This window comes from Salmo trutta, chromosome 4, assembly GCF_901001165.1.
Source record: "Salmo trutta chromosome 4, fSalTru1.1, whole genome shotgun sequence".
In the NCBI taxonomy this organism is placed as follows: Eukaryota; Metazoa; Chordata; class Actinopteri; order Salmoniformes; family Salmonidae; genus Salmo; species Salmo trutta.
The window spans coordinates 23,730,880-23,750,818 of record NC_042960.1 but is presented as its reverse complement, the minus strand read 5'-3'; positions in this window follow the sequence as shown (position 1 = coordinate 23,750,818).

The window sequence follows — 19,939 nt, the reverse complement described above, 5'->3', positions numbered from 1 at the left end:
CTATTATAAAGGCTGTCATGGCTAACTGCAATATTAATGTATTGGGTTTTTTTCGCAGTCAAGTCTAGGCAACAAATAACATTGGATTGCTTTCTTTCCATTTTTTGCCTTGAGTTAGGTTCACATTAACCCATTTCTATTTTACACACACAGACTGAGCGTATAGATCATATTCTTTGTTTAATTAGTTAACCTGCATTTCCCCCTAGCAGGGATTTTTTGCATGTTTCGGTGCAAAATAAAAAGGGTCACCTGTTTGGGCCCTCACCAGTTTGCATCCCTGGATTATGTACCCATAAAACATAGTGATATAGGATGGTATCGTAACCCACATTTTTTGTTGTAAAAAATAAATAAACTGCTGGGATATAGCTAAAAATGGAATGCTACAACTGGACGAATCATGACTAAACATAATGGTTTTGAAAGCCTGGGCAGAGGCTAAGTGCAGGAAGATATATTTTTATATTCCTTATGGTGGAGGAGCTTCAGCATGGAACAGGTGTGTGTGTGTGTGTGTGTGTGTGTGTGTGTGTTGGATTCAGTGTTTTGGAACCGCACCTGTTCCATGATGGCCACATCAATTCCAAGCCCCGCCTGATACCAGACATCGGGACAGATTTTTCTGCGCAACCTGAGAAAAAGCCTTCTAATTAGCCTTCTTACCTAATGAAAGGCTATAATCGACATAATAAAACAATAGGCCTACCCTTACATTCAATATGCCCCCCCCCCCCCCCCCCTCAGAACCGCTAGTGACTATGTGGCCTGCATATGGTCTAATGAACGAAAGCCTGAATGAATGTAATGATTAACTTAATTATCGAAAAGAAATAGGCCTACCTGCTTGCAGGCTGTGTCCATCTACAGTGTTGTTGTCCTTCCAAACTGGGGATTTCACCTGTTTCCACAATGGTGTTGTAGTCTGTATTCCCTTACCATAACCTTTTTTATTTCTCTGGTTAGGCCTATGTTAGCAATTTTCACGTGAGCTAGGCTATCCAGGGAAAGTAAACTTGGCAACGTGTCGTATTCTCACGTGGGGAGAGAGAACATAAGCTCACACAATACAAAGCAATATGTTTGGGGAAAACACATCACTGAGTACCATATCATATTTTCAAGCATGGGGGTGGCTGCATCATGTTATGGGTATGCTTGTCAACAGCAAGTACTAGGGAGTTTTTTAACATGCCAAGAAACAGAATAAGCACAGGCCAAATCCTAGTGGGAAATCTGGTTTAAGTCTGCTTTACAATAGGCACTGGGAGACAAATTCACCTTTCAGAAGTACAATAACCTAAAATACAAGGCAAATATACACTGGAGTTGCTTACCAAGACAATGTTCCTGAGTGAATTAGTTACAGTTTTGACTTAAATTTGATTGACAATCTATGGGAATACTTGAAAATGGCTGTCCTAGCAATGATCAACAACCAACTTGACAGAGTATGAAGAAATGTTAAAATATTGTACAAATATTGTACAATCCAGGTGTGCAAACTCTTAGACTTACCCAGAAAGACTCGCAGCTGTAAATGCAGCCAGTCAAAAGTTTGGACACACCTACTCATTCTAGGGTTTTTATTTGTACTATTTTTTACATTTGTAGAATAATAGTGAAGACATCAAAACTATGAAATAACACATGGTACCATGTAGTAACAAAAAAAGTGTAAAACAAATAAAAATATATTTTAGATTCTTTGAAGTCGCCACCCTTTGCCTTGACAGCTTTGCACACTCATATAAATACATACATTTGTGATTTGTAGGCTTTAGACTTTCATTCTCAATTTTTTTTAAGCTGCAACTTTAGGACCACCTTAGGCTAGAATATTTTGGAAATAAGCTACTGTTCATAACTTTAACTTGTCATAAAGCTTTTATGATAGACCTAGTAGGAGGATGGGTTATTGGCCATTTGGTTTTCAACCTCGCATGGAGGGATTTTCCCTTGCGCTCTGTATATAACAGGCCTATTTATTGAAATAGGCTATAGCAAATGAGAAGTTACTCGGAATGTCACTTGTGTGCTGCCCTGCTGTGCGCTTTGAGACTGTACTTTAGGTCTACTGTGCAACGCCAGTAAAGTTCAAATAGGCTAAACCATGGTCACATCACAATGTCGTCATCGACAATGGCTGTCAATCATCTTCGATAGAAGATGCTATCGTATTATTGCCCAACCCTACTCATCTCAGAAATGTCTTCATCTGCAAAAGAATACCAAGAATACCAATCTTACAGAATTTCCCCAAATGCATTATTTTAACCACTGCTAAATCGCAGAAGCATCATACTCAGTCAGAAACCGTAATACCGTTTCATATGATACTACTGTTCATAAAGTCAGTTCCATTTTTCAGTAACAGCAGCAAGTCCACTTTACTTTCATGCGCATATCATGTGTGGCAGCTGTGATCAGCCAGCTACTACTATGCATCCCCTACCAGCCATCACTCACCTGCTTCTCTCCGCTCGCTCTTCCTGTGTATCTAATCCTCCATCAGTTTTTAAAATGTATTTTAGCTGTGATGGCAAGCGGAGGTACACACCCTGAGTCTTCTTTTGTAATATTTGTTAAGTTATTGGAACAGCGTGCAGTGTGAACAAAGTCGAGACAGTGCCATAGAGGAAAAACGTAACACAGCTTCGTGACAGTCATGCTTGCGCCTTTACAATGAAGACAGTGGCTTGTCTCTAGCCAAAAGTTATGACCCATATTACCAGAGTGATCTTTTTGTTCTTCGCAGATACATTTGCACATTTTATATAATTTTAGAAATCATATATTGGGCAGTTAAGAAAATCCCAGCCCGCTAATTATTGGTTTGTTATCAATCTTGTTAAGCCATGTTACCTAGCTGGCTAACAACCTCTAACTTCACCAATAGGTTAGGCACAAATTTGGATGGCATATGAAGAAAGGAAAAGGAATAGATACTCAAAGGATGTACCTCAAAGGTAGGATGCATATAGGCCTAATGTAAGCCTAAACTACAGTGCATTCATGAAGTATTCAGATCTCTTGACTTTTTCCACATTTTGTTACGTTACAGCCTTATTCTAAAATGTAATACATTTTTTCCCCTCACCAATCTACACACAATACCCCATAATGACAAAGCAAAATCATGTTTTTGAAATGTTTGCAAATTTATAAATTCAAAACTGAAATAACACATTTACATAGGTATTCAGACCCTTTGCTCAGTTCTTTGTTGAAGCACCTTTAGCAGTGATTACAGCCTCAAGTCTTCTTGGGTATGATCCTACAAGCTTGGCACAACCTGTATTTGGGGAGTTTCTCCCATACTTCTCTGTAGAGAATGGGAGCTCTGTCAGGTTGGATGGGGAGCGTTGCTGTACAGCTATTTTCAGGTCTCTCCAGAGATGTTTGATTGGGTTCAAGTCCGGGCTCTGGCTGGGCCACTCAAGGACATTCAGAGACTTGTCCAGAAGCCACTCCTACATTGCCTTGGCTGTGTGCTTAGGGTTGTTGTCTTGTTGGAAGGTGAACCTTTGACCCAGCTGATAACCTGCTCCAGAGCGCTCAGGATTTCATCAAGGATCTCTCTGTACTTTGCTCCATTCATCTTTCCCTCGATCCGGACTAGCCTCCCAGTACCTGCCGCTGAAAAACATCCTCACAGCATGTTGCTGCCACCACCATGCTTCACTGTAGGGATGGTGCCAGGTTTCCTCCAGACGTAACGCTTGGCCTTTGCCTTCAGGCCAAGAAGTTAATCTTTAAGCCACTTATATTTTATGAATGCTTATTATGTGTATTCCTGCATTTTGAATTTGACGCACTGCAATTTTACCGGATGTTGGCCAGGTGGGACGCTAGCGTCCCACATACCCTAGAGAGGTTAACTAAAACCTGATTTAAGACCATGTTCATCGAAAATGTTTTAAGAAGGTTTTTTTGCAACTCAGTTTCTCCCTTCAAATACTAAACTAGTGGAATTGTGGGTGTTGCCGAAAACATTATTTTAGACCATGTTCATGAAAATCAGCTTTAAAATATTATTTCAGGATAGACAAACAATTGTAACACAAACTGTGTCTCACGTCATATATTAATAACCTCTTACATCTAGACGTTCCGCTAGTGGAACACCTGCTCCAATATCCAATGATGGGCGTGGCGCGAAATACAAACTCCTCTAAAATCCGAAAAATTCAATTTTTCAAACATATGACTATTTTACAGCATTTTAAAGACAAGACTCTCGTTAATCTAACCACACTGTCCGATTTCAAAAAGGCTTTACAGCTAAAGCAAAACATTAGATTATGTCAGCAGAGTACCCAGCCAGAAATAATCAGACACCCATTTTTCAAGCTAGCATATAATGTCACAAAAAACAAAACCACAGCTAAATGCAGCACTAACCTTTGATGATCTTCATCAGATGACAACCCTAGGACATTATGTTATACAATGCATGCATGTTTTGTTCAATCAAGTTCATATTTATATCAAAAACCAGCTTTTTTACATTAGCATGTGACGTTCAGAACTAGCATACCCCCCGCAAACATCCGGTGAATTTACTAAATTACTCACGATAAACGTTCACAAAAAACATACATTATTTTAAGAATTATAGATACAGAACTCCTCTATGCACTCGATATGTCCGATTTTAAAATAGCTTTTCGGTGAAAGCACATTTTGCAATATTCTCAGTAGATAGCCCAGAGATCACGGCTAGCCATTTAGACACCGACCAAGTTTAGCCCTGACCAAACTCCGATGTAATATTAGAAAAGTTTGATTACCTTTGGTGTTCTTCGTCAGAATGCACTCCCAGGACTTCTACTTCAATAACAAATGTTGGTTTGGTCCAAAATAATCCAAACAGCGGCGTTTTGTTCGTGCGTTCAAGACACTATCCGAAGTGTAAATAAGGGTCACGAGCATGGCGCATTTTGTGACAAAAGATTTCTAAATATTCCATTACCGTACTTCGAAGCATGTCAACCGCTGTTTAAAATCAATTTTTATGCCACTTTTCTCGTAAAAAAGCGATAATATTCCGACCGGGAAAGCGTGTAAACGTACAAAGAGAGAGAAAATAAAAGCATGCTATCCCCTCGTGCACGAGCCTGAGTCTCATAGTACTGTTACTGGCCACTATCCAAACGCGCTAATGTTTTTCAGCCAGAGCCTGCAAAGCCACGATTCAGCTTTTTGCCGCCTTCTGAGATCCCATGGGAGCCGTAGGAAGTGTCACGTAACAGCAGAGATCCCCTGTAATGGATAGAAATAATCAACAAGGGCAAGAAATGGTCAGACAGGGTACTTCCTGTACAGAATCTTCTCAGGTTTTGGCCTGCCAAATGAGTTCTGTTATACTCACAGACACCATTCAAACAGTTTTAGAAACTTTGGAGTGTTTTCTATCCAAAGCTAATAATTATATGCATATTCTAGTTTCTGGGCAGGAGTAATAATCAGATTAAATCGGGTACGTTTTTTATCCGGCCGTGAAAATACTGCCCCCTAGCCATAACAGGTTAAACTAGTGTCATTGTGGATATTGCCAGACATGATTTTAAACCATGTTAATATGGATCATATCCCGTTAGCGGGATGGATTTGACAACATCCGGGGAAATATACAACATTGTAACATTCAACATTCTTGAAAATACAAGTGTCTTACATCCTTCAAAAGATTTGAATCTTGGTAATCAAACTGCGTTGTCCGATTTAAAATAGCTATTACAGAGAAAAAAAATGGCATGCTTTTGTTTGAGAAGAGCGAACAACGACAAACTTTTTCCGCCATGACAGGGTTGACACATTCACATCTGAAGGTAAAAATATGACTTACATTCTGATATCTTGCTCTTGGTCCCAGTGATCAAATGAAGTGCCGTTTTCTTTGATAAAATCCATTTTTATAGCCTAACACAAAACATTTTGTAAACCGCTTGTGTCGTGAATTCCGTCTCTATCAACTTTTGACGAAGCATTCAATGTAATTACACACACTAAACATACGTATATCTAGTCATGGTTGGTTTCATTGCAATCCTCTGGATGTTTGTAACACAGACACACTTGGTTCTTTTTGCGGGGCATATTGACCGAAAGGAACTGATTTGAAGACAACGAGCAATGACCTCATTGCGCATCAATAATATTAGCGAAGTTTTGTTGATTGACTGTATTTCTGCCCAATGGCCACTGATCTTCTTGAAATCTAGCTTGATAGATAGCCAATCAGCTGAGGTAAACGCCAGTATGTGATGGTTATGGGTTGGAACACCAGCCCTTGTTAATAAGCGCACGCATAATGACCTTCATTCGCCATTGAAGATCAGACTTGTTGCAGGCACACGCACAGCAGTATTTTGTGAAGAGTATTTTCAACAATTTTATAGAAAACATTATGGGGAATAAAAATCGGGAAAAGCGAAGTCAAAGTCTAAGTATACAGATTTGCACCAAATTTTTGAAGAAATAGATAGGGAAAGTGAGAAAGAATTGTTACTAGAAGATGAATCTTTGAGTGAGCATAGTTTTGGCTCACAGGCCGAAGAGATGTTTCTGCAAGGAGAGGACATGCTTATGCCGTTGTTTGAAATATAATTTATTTGATATAGAGATAGAGATAGAGATAGAGATATATATATATATATATATATATATATATATATATATATATATATATATATATATATATATATATATATGGTCAGAAAAATACACTAGGCGATACAGATAGCCGTCATCTTGGAGTCATCTATTTTCATAAATAGCATTAGAAATATTCACTTACCTTTAATAATCTTCATCAGAAGGCACTTCCAGGGATCCCAGGTCCACAACAAATGTTGTTTTGTTCGATAAAGTTCATGATTTATGTCCAAATAACTCCATGTTGTTTGCACGTTCAGTTCAGCTACTCCAAGTGTAGGACGCGCTAGGGAAACAGTGACGACGAAAATCAAAAAAAGATCTATTTACGTTCGTTCAAACATGTCAAAACGTTGTATAGCATCAATCTTTAGGGCCTTGAGAACGTGAAGCTTCAGTAATATTCCAACCGGACGTTTGCATTGCCTTGAAATACGTTATGGATGAACTCACATGAACGCGCCCAAATGAAATCAACTGATATCCTGGGCACCTGGATACCAGCGTTCTCCTTCGGTCTGTGTTTACCGCAAAGGGCTCAAACTACTTTATAAGACTGTTGACATCAAGTGGAAGCCATAGGAAGTGCTAATTGAGTCCTAACTCACTGTGTGTCAGAAAGGCAAGGACTTGAGAAAACTACATGAACCAGATTTTCATTTCCTCGTTGGATTTCTCTCAGGGTTTTGCCTGCCATATGAGTTCTGTTATACTCACAGACATCATTCAAACAGTTTTGGAAACGTTAGAGTGTTTTCTATCCAAATCTATGCATATCCTAGCTTCTGAGTTTGAGTAGGAGGCAGTTTAATATGGGCACGTATTTCATCCGAAAGTGACAATACTGCCCCCTATCCCTAATTAACCTTTGCCTACTCCCTACCGTCACGTTGTACAGAGCCATATTTTCCATTCCACCCTAACGGAAACCATGAGGGTTTCGTTTTTCTCTGAATAGAAACACCATAATATTAATCAAGCCAAATTTCTTAAAATCAATCCCATATACTATGTTATTACAAAAGAGGTTTTATACTCTGTGGTAATGCCACAGCTTATTATCAAATGCTTCTCAGATGCCCTCTGGTGGTCAAACTAGCAATAACTTTCAGTAACAAAAAAAAATGGCTGACAATTTAACGACGTGCCAAATAATTCTGTGGCAGCACGAAAAGGTGTGCCACAGTATGACGTAACTTTTAACTTCTTTGGGATAGGGGGCAGTATTTTCACGGCCGGATAAAAAACGTACCCGATTTAATCTGGTTACTACTCCTGCCCAGAAACTAGAATATGCATATAATTAGTAGATTTGGATAGAAAAAAACTCTAAAGTTTCTAAAACTGTTTGAATGGTGTCTCTGAGTATAACAGAACTCATATGGCAGGCAAAAACCCGAGAAAATTCCAAGCAGGAAGTGGCCTGTCTGAGGATTTGTAGTTCTTCTTTTGATTCTCTATCGAAACTACAGTATCCGTGGGGTTACGTTGCACTTTCTAAGGCTTCCATTGGCTCTCTAAAGCCTTCAGAAAGCGGATTGAGGCGTCTTCTGTCTCTGGGCAAAGTATAGTAGCTCAGTTTCTCAGTGGTCTGCCTGGTGACAAAGAGATTGGATATGCGCGTTCACACGAGCACGCTGTTTTTTTTCCCTCTTTGAATGAATACACTATTGTCCGGTTGGAATATTAATCGCTATTTTACGAGAAAAATACCATAAAAATGTATTTTAAACAGCGTTTGACATGCTTCTAAGTACGGTAATTAAAAATTTTGCATTTTTTTGTCTCGAAATGCGCTCGCGCGTTACCCTTTGGATAGTGACCTGAACGCACGAACAAAACGGAGGTATTTGGACATAACTATGGATTTTTTGGAACAAAAACAACATTTATTGTGAAAGGAGCAGTCCTGGGAGTGCATTCTGATGAAGATCAGCAAAGGTAATACAATATTTCTAATACTAATTCTGAGTTTAGTGTGCCCTGAACTTGGCCGGTGTCAAAATAGCTAGCCGTGATGGCTGAGCTATGTACTCAGAATATTGAAAAATGTGCTTTCGCCGAAAAGCTATTTTAAAATCTGACATAGTGTCACGTCCTGACCAGTAAGGGGTCTATTTGTTATTATAGTTTGGTCAGGACGTGGCAGAGGGTATTTGTTTTCATGGTTTTGTGTATGTGTTGTAACGGTTTTGACTTGAGGTTATCATTTATAGGGGTGCCAGGTAGGTTGTGCCTACCAGAGAAAATATTGGTTTCTCCTTTTAGTTTGGGAGGGAATGAGTCCCATCTGGTCCGTCAAGTCTACACCAATACAAAGGACTCATGTAAAAGTCAGGATGGAAATACACTTTTCATAAACCCTTAAAACATTGGAAAGAACTTCAAAACAACGGTATTCTTTTGTGTGGTTGTATTACTAACAAATGATCACACACACACACACACACACACACACACACACACACACACACACACACACACACACACACACACACACACACACACACATAACAATAATGAGCTTTAAACAGCTCTAGTTCCTCCAGAAATGTCCTGTACCTCGGGCCTAAAGAGTCCAGCCCGGTAAACAAGTTCAGGGAACTCAAGTGACCTTAGTCACGCAATGTTTGTCCGTTCATACAGTGTAGCGTAAACCCAGTGTCAATCATACAATCAAAATAACAAATATTTTACCACACAACTATAAAACGTGTCACATCTTAATAAGTCCTCAACTACAACTAACTACATAAATCATCACAGTATACATCACACCAAAACAAATGAAATACCGTATACATAAGGTTGTAGTCAGTCGGTCAGTCAGACAATCCAATCCACCGACAGATCTCCAGCGGAGAAAGGCCACGAAGAACAACGGAGAGGTGTAGTCCACGGATGCAAAGAGTGGATCCGATCCTGGGTAGATTTGCTATTAGGCTACACAAAGCACACTTTTAAAGCAACACAACAAACGGAAGAGAGACGCTTCAGAACTGAGGGTTGAACACATCCTCATTCATGTTTCCATCACAACCCCACTTTTGCGCAGCTGATGCTGGCTATTTAATTGGGAATTAAAGGGAAATCGCCCTATTGGAAGGAGAAGCACTGAGACGGTTCAGAAACATTCGGGGCCGATACAGTGTTTAGATAGAGGGATATTTTGTGTAGAGTGTTTCTGGGGTTTATTGGTGTAAGTGTCGATGTAGAGGGGGTAGTTGATTTAGGTGGTTCGGGGTGTGTGTGTATTGTAGAGGGGTATTTGATTTATGTGTTCCAGGGTGTTGAGTATGTTCTTGTGTTTGTATTTCTAAGGGGCTGTTCTAGTTTTGTATTTCTGTGTTGGCCTGGTATGACTCTCAATCAGGAACAGCGGTTCATCGTTGTTGCTGATTGAGAGTCATACTTAGGGAGCCTGTTTTCACCTGTCACTTTGTGGGAGGTTATTTCCGTGTTTAGCTTTATGCCTTACAGGACTGTTTATCGTCGTTGTGTTTTTGTATACGTGTTTGTTTTGGTTTCCCTTCTTTGTCCTAATAAAAGAAGATGAGTGTACATATGCCCGCTGCGTTTTGGTCTCAACCCTACGACACCCGTGACACATAGCGATTGCATAAAGGAGTTCTGTATATATAATTCTTAAAATAATTGTTATGTATTTTGTCAACATTTATGATGAGTAATTTAGTAAATTCACCGGAAGTTTTTGATGGGAATGCATGTTCTGAACATCACACGCCAATGTAAAAAGCTGTTTTTGGATATAAATAGGAACTTGATTAAACAAAACATACATGTATTGTATAACATAATGTCCTAGGAGTGTCATCTGATGAAGATCATCAAAGGTTAGTGCTTCATTTAGCTGTGTTTTGGGTATTTGTGACATATATGCTTGCTTGGAAAATGGCTGTGATTTTTGTTGGTCTATGTACTCTCCTAACATAATCTAATGTTTTGCTTTCGCTGTAAAGCCTTTTTGAAATCGGACCATGTGGTTAGATTAACGAGAGTCTTATGGTGTAAAATAGTCGTATGTTTGATAAAAGGAAATTATAGCATTATTGAGGTTTTTGTAATTCGTGCCACGCTGTTCCACTGGCTGTTGAATAGAGTAGGACGGTCACGTCCCACCTAGCCGAGACAGTTTAAGTCAATAAGTCATCATTTTAGTCAAAGTATGATATTTTTGGGCTTGAAGTGACAAGTCCGAACTGCCCATTTCGTGGAAATCCGTGTGAATGCAGTCTTTTCCTATGATATGTGTAACAATTAGTTAACACGACGGGCTACTGTATGTTTAAGCTTAAACTCTATTGGACCAGTTAGGTTCGCTACTGGAGCAGTAGGGAGAAATGAAAACCGTACAACTGAATAACTTAGGAAAAGAATGCCAGCTTGTATTTTGTAAATAAAAAGACTTACAAAAAATGTATCACCTTGAGTAAATATTGCTATGTGAAATTTGTACAATGAGCTCAATATGAATGAAATACATCAATAGTACAATAGACTTAGATATCGGCCATATATCCTGCCTATAGTTTACTAGGGTGCACCCAACTCTATCTTAATCTGAGGATCTCTCAGATTTCAATGTTCAAAGTTCAATAGCAATACAATAAACATGAATCCACAAAAAACTAACCAATTCACAAATACTGACATGAACCACTATGAAATGGAATCAAATGTGAGTGCTTGTGCCCATCAATAAACACTAAAGTGTTTAAGTGTAGCATGTGCTTATAACAATCCTACTGCAAACTATGAGCGGCAGGTAGCCTAGTGGTTAGAGCGTTGTCAGCTGACAAGGTAAATCTGTCTTTCTGCCCCTGAACAAGGCAGTTAGTGACCCCTTAACACGCAAATCCCGTTAGCGGGATCGATTTGACAACAGCCAGTGAAATAGCACAGCGCCAAATTCAAAAAACAAAAATCTCATAATTCAAATTTCTCACACATACAAGTATTATACATCATTTTAAAGATAAGATTGTCATTAATCTAACCACAGTGTCCGATTTCAAAAAGGCTTTACGGCGAAAGCAAAACATTAGATTATGTTAGCACATCACATAAACAAGAAAAGCCAAACATCCATTTTGCAAGTAAGGAGAGGCATCACAAATACAGCTAAAATGAATTACTAACCTTTGACGATCTTCATCAGATGACACTCCCAGGACTCAATGTTAGACAATACATATATGTTTTGTTAGATAAAGTTCATATTTATATCCAAAAACCCCATTTTACATTGGCACGTGATGTTCAGAAAATGTATTGCCACCCAAAACTTCCGGTAAATGAGCACATCAATTTACAAAAATACTCATCATAAACGTTGATAAACTTTACAACAGTTATTGAAAGAATTATAGATATACTACTCCTTAATGCAACCGCTGTGTCAGATTTTCAAATAGCTTTTCGGCGAAAGCACATTTTTCAATATTCTGAGTACAGAGCTCACCATCAAAGCAAGCTATACAGATACCAGCAAAGTTCTGGATTTGTCATGACTCCCACCGAAGGTGGCGCCCCCTCCTGCTCGGGTGGCGTTCGGCGGTCGTCGTCACCGGCCTAGTAGCTGCCACTGATTCCTTTTTGTTTTCCCCCTTTCTGTTATTGTTTGCACCTGTCCGTAGTTGGCTATATTAGCTAGTTGGCCCGCCTGCTCTTTGTGCGGGATTGTTTCCTCTGTGTGTTGCTTGGGTAAGCGCTGTGTGTATTTTGCGCTAGTGCATCGAGTTGCGCTCACTGTATTTTGTCCCCTGTGTTTGGGGCACTTTCATTTTGTGTGCGCTAAGTTCGCATGTTGGGTTGGCAGGTGTTTTGCCTTTCGAGCATTAAAAGCTATAACCCTTCTCGCTGCTTCCTGCGTCTGTTTCCTCCTCCACTACGCCTGAGCCTTACAGGAGTCAACTAAACTCAGAATTAGTATTATAAATATTCATTTACCTTTGCTGATCTTCGTCAGAATGCACTCCCAGGACTCCTACTTCCACAAGAAATGTTCATTTTGTTCGAAATACTCCATATTTATGTCCAAATACCTCCGTTTTGTTCGTGCGTTCAGATCACTATCCAAAGGCATAATGCGCGAGCGTAAATCCAGACACAAAAAGTCAAAATGTTCCATTACCGTTCGTAGAAACATGTCAAACGTTGTTTACAATAAATCCTTAGGGTCTTTTTAACATAAAACGTCGATAATATTCCAACCGGACAATAGCGTATTCACTCAAGAAGAAGAAGAAGGAACAGTGCGTTCGCGGGCTCGCACATAACCAAGTCCTTTGTCCTTAGGCAGTCCACTGATTGTCTGAGCTCCTATTTTCTGCCCAGTAACAGGAGAAGGATAAAACAAGTTTCTAAAGTCTGTTGACAGCCAATGGAAATCCTTAGGAAGTGCAACGTGACCCCACAGACACTGTAGTTTCGATATGGATTCAAAAGAAGAACTACAATTCTCAGATTTCCCACTTCCTGGTTGGATTTTTCTCAGGTTTTTGCCTGCCATATGAGTTCTGCTATACTCACAGACATCATTCAAACAGTTTTAGAAACTTCAGAGTGTAATATGCATATCCTACCTTCTGAGTCTTCTGAGTCTGCATATCCTACCTTCTGAGTCTGAGTAGGAGGCAGTTTAATTTGCCCACGTTTTTCATCTGAACGTGAAAATACTGCCCCCTATCCTTAACAAGTTCCTAGGCCACCATTGAAAATAAGAATTTGTTCTTATTAACTGACTTGCTTAGTTAAATAAAAATAAAATAAAAAAATGTTTAATGATGCAATTGATGTCTTGCAAGAAAAATCCTATCACACAGTAGTATGGCAGTGCAAATTCAGTGTTTTCCAAGGAAAATAAATCTTTGCACGCATATCTTCTTATCAATGTCCTGGGTTCGGGCGGCTCGCCGTCCTTGGTGGAACTGAAGCCATACTCAAAAAAAACTGATCTGTTTTACAAACAGTGATCACACAATATATACACCATGAGTACCTTTTCATATAACCATTAATATCGTGTTTAGCTATAATCTCTTACAGGAATGAGAAAATAAAACTTTGTCAAAATGCTGTACACTGTAACTACAGCACCAGGCTCACGTGGACTGAACAATAGACTAGCCTGGGCAAATAGCACTTACAGGTAATTTCTTATAAAGTAATCTAAAACATAAGTGTAAGTGGATTATGATAGTAGTTAATCACATTTGATACTAGTATGCAAACAAATAGTTCGCCATGCATGATTAGCATGATCACTAACGTTTACTATTTTAATTGATCGATAACTGAGCTAGCCTAAATGTTAACGGCTTGTGCGTATGCTTGGTTAAGTATGAACACGCACAAAATGCTAGCAACAGCGTAGCTAGCCTAATCGCTAGCAGCTCGTTTTCCTTATGGCGTCAATCTTTCCCTCAATCCATTCACAGCACGTTTGTATAGATAATTGAGTGTTAATATCCAGTTCTCTCTTTTTTAGTTCAGTTTTTTACAACTTCTCAATGATTTGAATCTTAGTTTTCCTTCCATGGAATGGCGGTAGCTCTTCGCGTTCCGTTTTAGCTATTTTTTTTGCATGTTGGCGCCAACTGGTGTATCACGTGAGGTTAGGAGAGGGACTAAGCGAATATTGAGTTTTGATTGGCTCAAAATAAACTGCTCGTCATGCAGCTTCTGACAGCTGATTTGTAATAGCTGTCAACTTAAACATATCAATAGCCATATTGTGTAATATGATTGGTTACTGGAATCTCACTAGTAATGATTAGTATTCAACATTAGTTGACCTGCGTTACAATATGACATACCAATTATTTTCAGCCTACGTTTCATTTCAGGGCTGGCTTTTATTTGAATGTTACCACCCACCAGCATGGCATTGTTTATTAATTAGAAAAAGCTGTATATTTATTCCTCTTTGTGACTGAGATGAGCCAAACAGCATTGAGTCCATTTAGCCGCCTGAGCCATGGAGTAAATAAAAATAGTGCAAACTTGTGTTTTTTCTGCAAACTTATGTAGAAAATTATCATAAACCATTGGATAATTTATAAATGTAAACTTATTTTTTAACTAGTCTTTATAAAAAAAAAAGACAATTTTATGAATGGTATAATTGTGTGATGTGATAACATTTTGCAAACCCGCTCCCCTTGTCACCCCAAGATGAATGGTTTTGACTAGTGATGCATCGATATGACATTTTTGGGCTATACCGATAACCAATATAAAAAAAATGTGCGGCCTTTTAAGCATTCTAGTACAGTTAAATAGTTAACACACACATATGGACGCAGCGGTCTAAGGAACTGCATCTCTGTGTAAGAGGTGTCACTACTGTCCCTGGTTCGAATCCAGGCTGTATCACATCCGGCCGTGATTGGGAGTCCCATAGGGTGGCGCACAATTGGCCCGTCATTGTAAATAAGAATTTGTTCTTAACTGACTTGCCTAGTTAAATAAAGGTTACACACACACACACACACACCGCACTGACCAAAAAGTTATTTTGTTGGCATTTACGCATGTCCCCGCTACCAGTAAAACATAATCAAAACCTATTTCTTTCACTTACTTGCTGTGCTGTTTCGTTGTTCATTTGCTCAGTCATTTCATTCTCAACCATAATTTCTATGGAACGCCGTTTGGGTCTTTGCGTGTCAAAAAAGATATACGTCAAATAGCACTATTCGATGTGTCAAATAAGCTTGTTGACCAATCGGGACCAATCGGGACGTCACATAATAATTTAACTTGTTCATAAAAAATGTACGTAGTTATTACACATTGATTACACTATCACTCGTATTTCATTTGTCACAACAATTCATCGATACGTATGCTATGATGCTGGTAAAGTTGTCTCGCGCACCTACAGCAAAGATTTTCTACTATCTATCTATCTAGCTCATGGATGCAAACAATGTTCTTCCCCAAAAACATAGCAAAACAGCATAATCTGTTTCAGTAGCTATAGTTAGCTAGCTAACTATATAGCTAGGTGTCATCTAAAATAATCCTAAATTATAAAACAATTCTTATTTGATTAATGGTGGTCGGACCCATCTATGTGAAGCTAGCCACAGTAAGAATTAGCCATAATAGTGGACTTTGCGGTTAGCCTAGAATTATGCAATAATTGAATAGATCATGCTAAACAAGGTTGGAATGTCATATAAAATCAACAAAAGACAATAATTTGTTCATTTGACAAAAATCTGTTGAAATCACACTGGATGTATTATACTGTTTTGGAGTCTGATAACTCTGAGGAGGACGTTGGGTGCATACTTATTTCACTGTACAGCCTTACCTATGGATTGTGGATCAATTACATGGTGTATCAATCTACTCAGTGACACCCAGAGAACATTATAGTTCTGACTCTTATTGAGGGACTCTGAAACAACTGTGAATTGAGTCACATTTATTGTCAACCTATGTATATTGAACACTATTCCAGAGGAAAAACAATACTGCGTGGATGTTTTGGAGTCTGATAACTCTGAGGAGGACGTTGGGAAAAAATATATTTGGTATTGAGTAGACTGTTACCCCATTTCATTGATCCCCAATCCTTAGGTAAAGCTGTACAGTGTAATATGAATGTCAATACGCACAATAGGCTGACTGGGGAGGTGATTTCACAGAGTAACAGTCCCGCGATAAGAGCTACAACACTAATATTTGCGTAAACTCTTCACAGTTGTGTTCTGTGGGTGTCACCGAGTAGACTGAAACCCCATTTCATTGCCTCACATTGCTTCACAACCTTCACAACCTGTTTAACATTATCTAGTCTAAATATGACATGATTCCACCAATCGTAACCTTCTGCATCACTTTAAAATATGTACTTTTGTTTTGAAGGCAAACCGCAAATTCCACTATTGTGCCTAATCCTTATTGTGGCTAGCTTCACAACACATAACCCGGTTAGGTCGAGCGTCACGAGCCGAATGAAGCTAGCTGGCTGCTTATAACGTTAGCTTTGGACAACAGGGTTAAGTAGCTGGCTAGCTATTTATTTTCATGAACTGAAGTTCAATTTCAATAGGCGAACAACAAGTGGCTACCTAGCTAATACTTACTCACAAGGATTCCTAAATCATTGCTAAGAATAGTGAAAATGACTGAAGTTTCTACTGGTTATTGTTTTCAGGCTGGTTGTATTGGTGCTAGCTAGGTACCAAGCTAAAGCTAGCTAGCTACCCCAGAAATTGCGGTCGAACAAATAATGCTTTATTACCAAAGGGGTATTGTAAACACATGGTTCGTGGCCGGTGTTTGCTTGTTTGCAGACTTTTTTGTACAGCTTTGACAGTGCTACTGCTAGTAGTGGTGGCGCTTGGCTTGCACGTGCAAATTCAGAACACACAACATTCTATAATAGAACTGTGTTATTTGACGTGTCAAATGTATTCTTTCTAACTATTTCTATGGCGGATTCGCAGATGCAATTTATGGAAGATGCCAAAACTTTGGCGATAATAATAGATGGAGAAGTCAAAAATAGAAAACAGAAACCAAAACTCTGCACACTGCTGCTCATGCTCCCAGGTGATTTTATTGTAACACCATTTCAACCCTTAGGTCTTCATCAAGGTTTCCTTTATCCCAGATGGGGGGTGAAAGATGTTATATATAGTACTCAGTGACATCACTTCCTGAAACAGGAGGTAAAGTGTATAACATTAGGTCCATAATATTAACATTCAATTTATCAAAATATAAGATCATACACAAAGTATGTGATAAATATTTACAGTAATATATATATTTACAGTAATATATATATATATATATATATATTTACAGTAATATACACTGCTCAAAAAAATAAAGGGAACACTTAAACAACACAATGTAACTCCAAGTCAATCACACTTCTGTGAAATCAAACTGTCCACTTAGGAAGCAACACTGATTGACAATAAATAACACATGCTGTTGTGCAAATGGAATAGACAACAGGTGGAAATTATAGGCAATTAGCAAGACACCCCCAATAAAGGAGTGGTTCTGCAGGTGGAGACCACAGACCACTTCTCAGTTCCTATGCTTCCTGGCTGATGTTTTGGTCACTTTTGAATGCTGGCGGTGCTTTCACTCTAGTGGTAGCATGAGACGGAGTCTACAACCCACACAAGTGGCTCAGGTAGTGCAGCTCATCCAGGATGGCACATCAATGCGAGCTGTGGCAAGAAGGTTTGCTGTGTCTGTCAGCGTAGTGTCCAGAGCATGGAGGCGCTACCAGGAGACAGGCCAGTACATCAGGAGACGTGGAGGAGGCCGTAGGAGGGCAACAACCCAGCAGCAGGGCCGCTACCTCCGCCTTTGTGCAAGGAGGAGCAGGAGGAGCACTGCCAGAGCCCTGCAAAATGACCTCCAGCAGGCCACAAATGTGCATGTGTCTGCTCAAACGGTGGGGGTTGTGCTTACAGCCCAACACCGTGCAGGACGTTTGGCATTTGCCAGAGAACACCAAGATTGGCAAATTCGCCACTGGCGCCCTGTGCTCTTCACAGATGAAAGCAGGTTCACATTGAGCACGTGACAGACGTGACAGAGTCTGGAGACGCCGTGGAGAATGTTCTGCTGCCTGCAACATCCTCCAGCATGACCGGTTTGGCGGTGGGTCAGTCATGGTGTGGGGTGGCATTTCTTTGGGGGGCCGCACAGCCCTCCATGTGCTCGCCAGAGGTAGCCTGACTGCCATTAGGTACCGAGATGAGATACTCAGACCCCTTGTGAGACCATATGCTGGTGCGGTTGGCCCTGGGTTCCTCCTAATGCAAGACAATGCTAGACCTCATGTGGCTGGAGTGTGTCAGCAGTTCCTGCAAGAGGAAGGCATTGATGCTATGGACTGACCCGCCCGTTCTCCAGACCTGAATCCAATTGAGCACATCTGGGACATCATGTCTCGCTCCATCCACCAACGCCATGTTGCACCACAGACTGTCCAGGAGTTGGCGGATGCTTTAGTCCAGGTCTGGGAGGAGATCCCTCAGGAGACCATCCGCCACCTCATCAGGAGCATTCCCAGGCGTTGTAGGGAGGTCATACAGGCACGTGGAGGCCACACACACTACTGAGCCTCATTTTGACTTGTTTTAAGGACATTACATCAAAGTTGGATCAGCCTGTAGTGTGGCGTTCCACTTTCATTTTGAGTGTGACTCCAAATCCAGACCTCCATGGGTTGATAAATTGGATTTCCATTGATTATTTTTGTGTGATTTTGTTGTCAGCACATTCAACTATGTAAAGAAAAAAGTATTTAATAAGATTATTTCATTCATTCAGATTTAGGATGTGTTATTTTAGTGTTCCCTTTATTTTTTTGAGCAGTGTATATATATATATATATACACTATTGTTGAAAAGTTTGCGGTCACTTAGAAATGTCCTTGTTTCTGAAAGAAAAGCACATTTTTTGTCCATTAAAATAACATCAAATTGATCAGAAATACAGTGTAGACATTGTTAATGTAAATGACTATTGTAGCTGGAAACGTCTGATTTTTTTATGGAATATCTACATAGGCGTACAGAGGCAACCATCACTCCTGTGTTCCAATGGCACATTGTGTTAGCTAATCCAAGTTTATAATTATAAAAGGCTAATTGATCATTAGAAAACCCTTTTGCCATTATGTTAGCACAGCTGAAAACTGTTGTCCTTATTAAAGAAGCAATAAAACTGGCCTTCTTTAGACTCGTTGAGTAACTGGAGCATCCGCATTTGTTGGTTCGATTACAGGCTCAAAATGGCCCGAAACAAATACCTTTCTTCTGATACTCGTCAATCTATTCTTGTTCTGAGAAATGAAGGCTATTCCATGCGAGAAATGGCCCCGGTGCACAACTGAGCAAGAGAACAAGTACATTAGAGTGTCTAGTTTGAGAAACAGATGCCTCACAAGTCCTCAACTGGCAGCTTCATTAAAAAGTACCCGCAAAACACCAGTCTCAATGTCAACAGTGAAGAGGCGACTCTGGGATGCTGGCCTTCTAGGCAGAGTTGCAAAGAAAAAGCCATATCATTTTCCAGTGTCTGTGTTCTTTTGCCCATCTTAATCTTTTTATTTTTTATTGGCCAGTCTGAGATATGGCTTTTTCTTTGGTCCCATGGTGTTTATACTTGCGTACTATTGTTTGTACAGGTGAACGTGGTACCTTTAGGCATTTGGAAATTGCTCCCAAGGATGAACCAGACTTGTGGAGGTCTACAAATTGTTTTCTG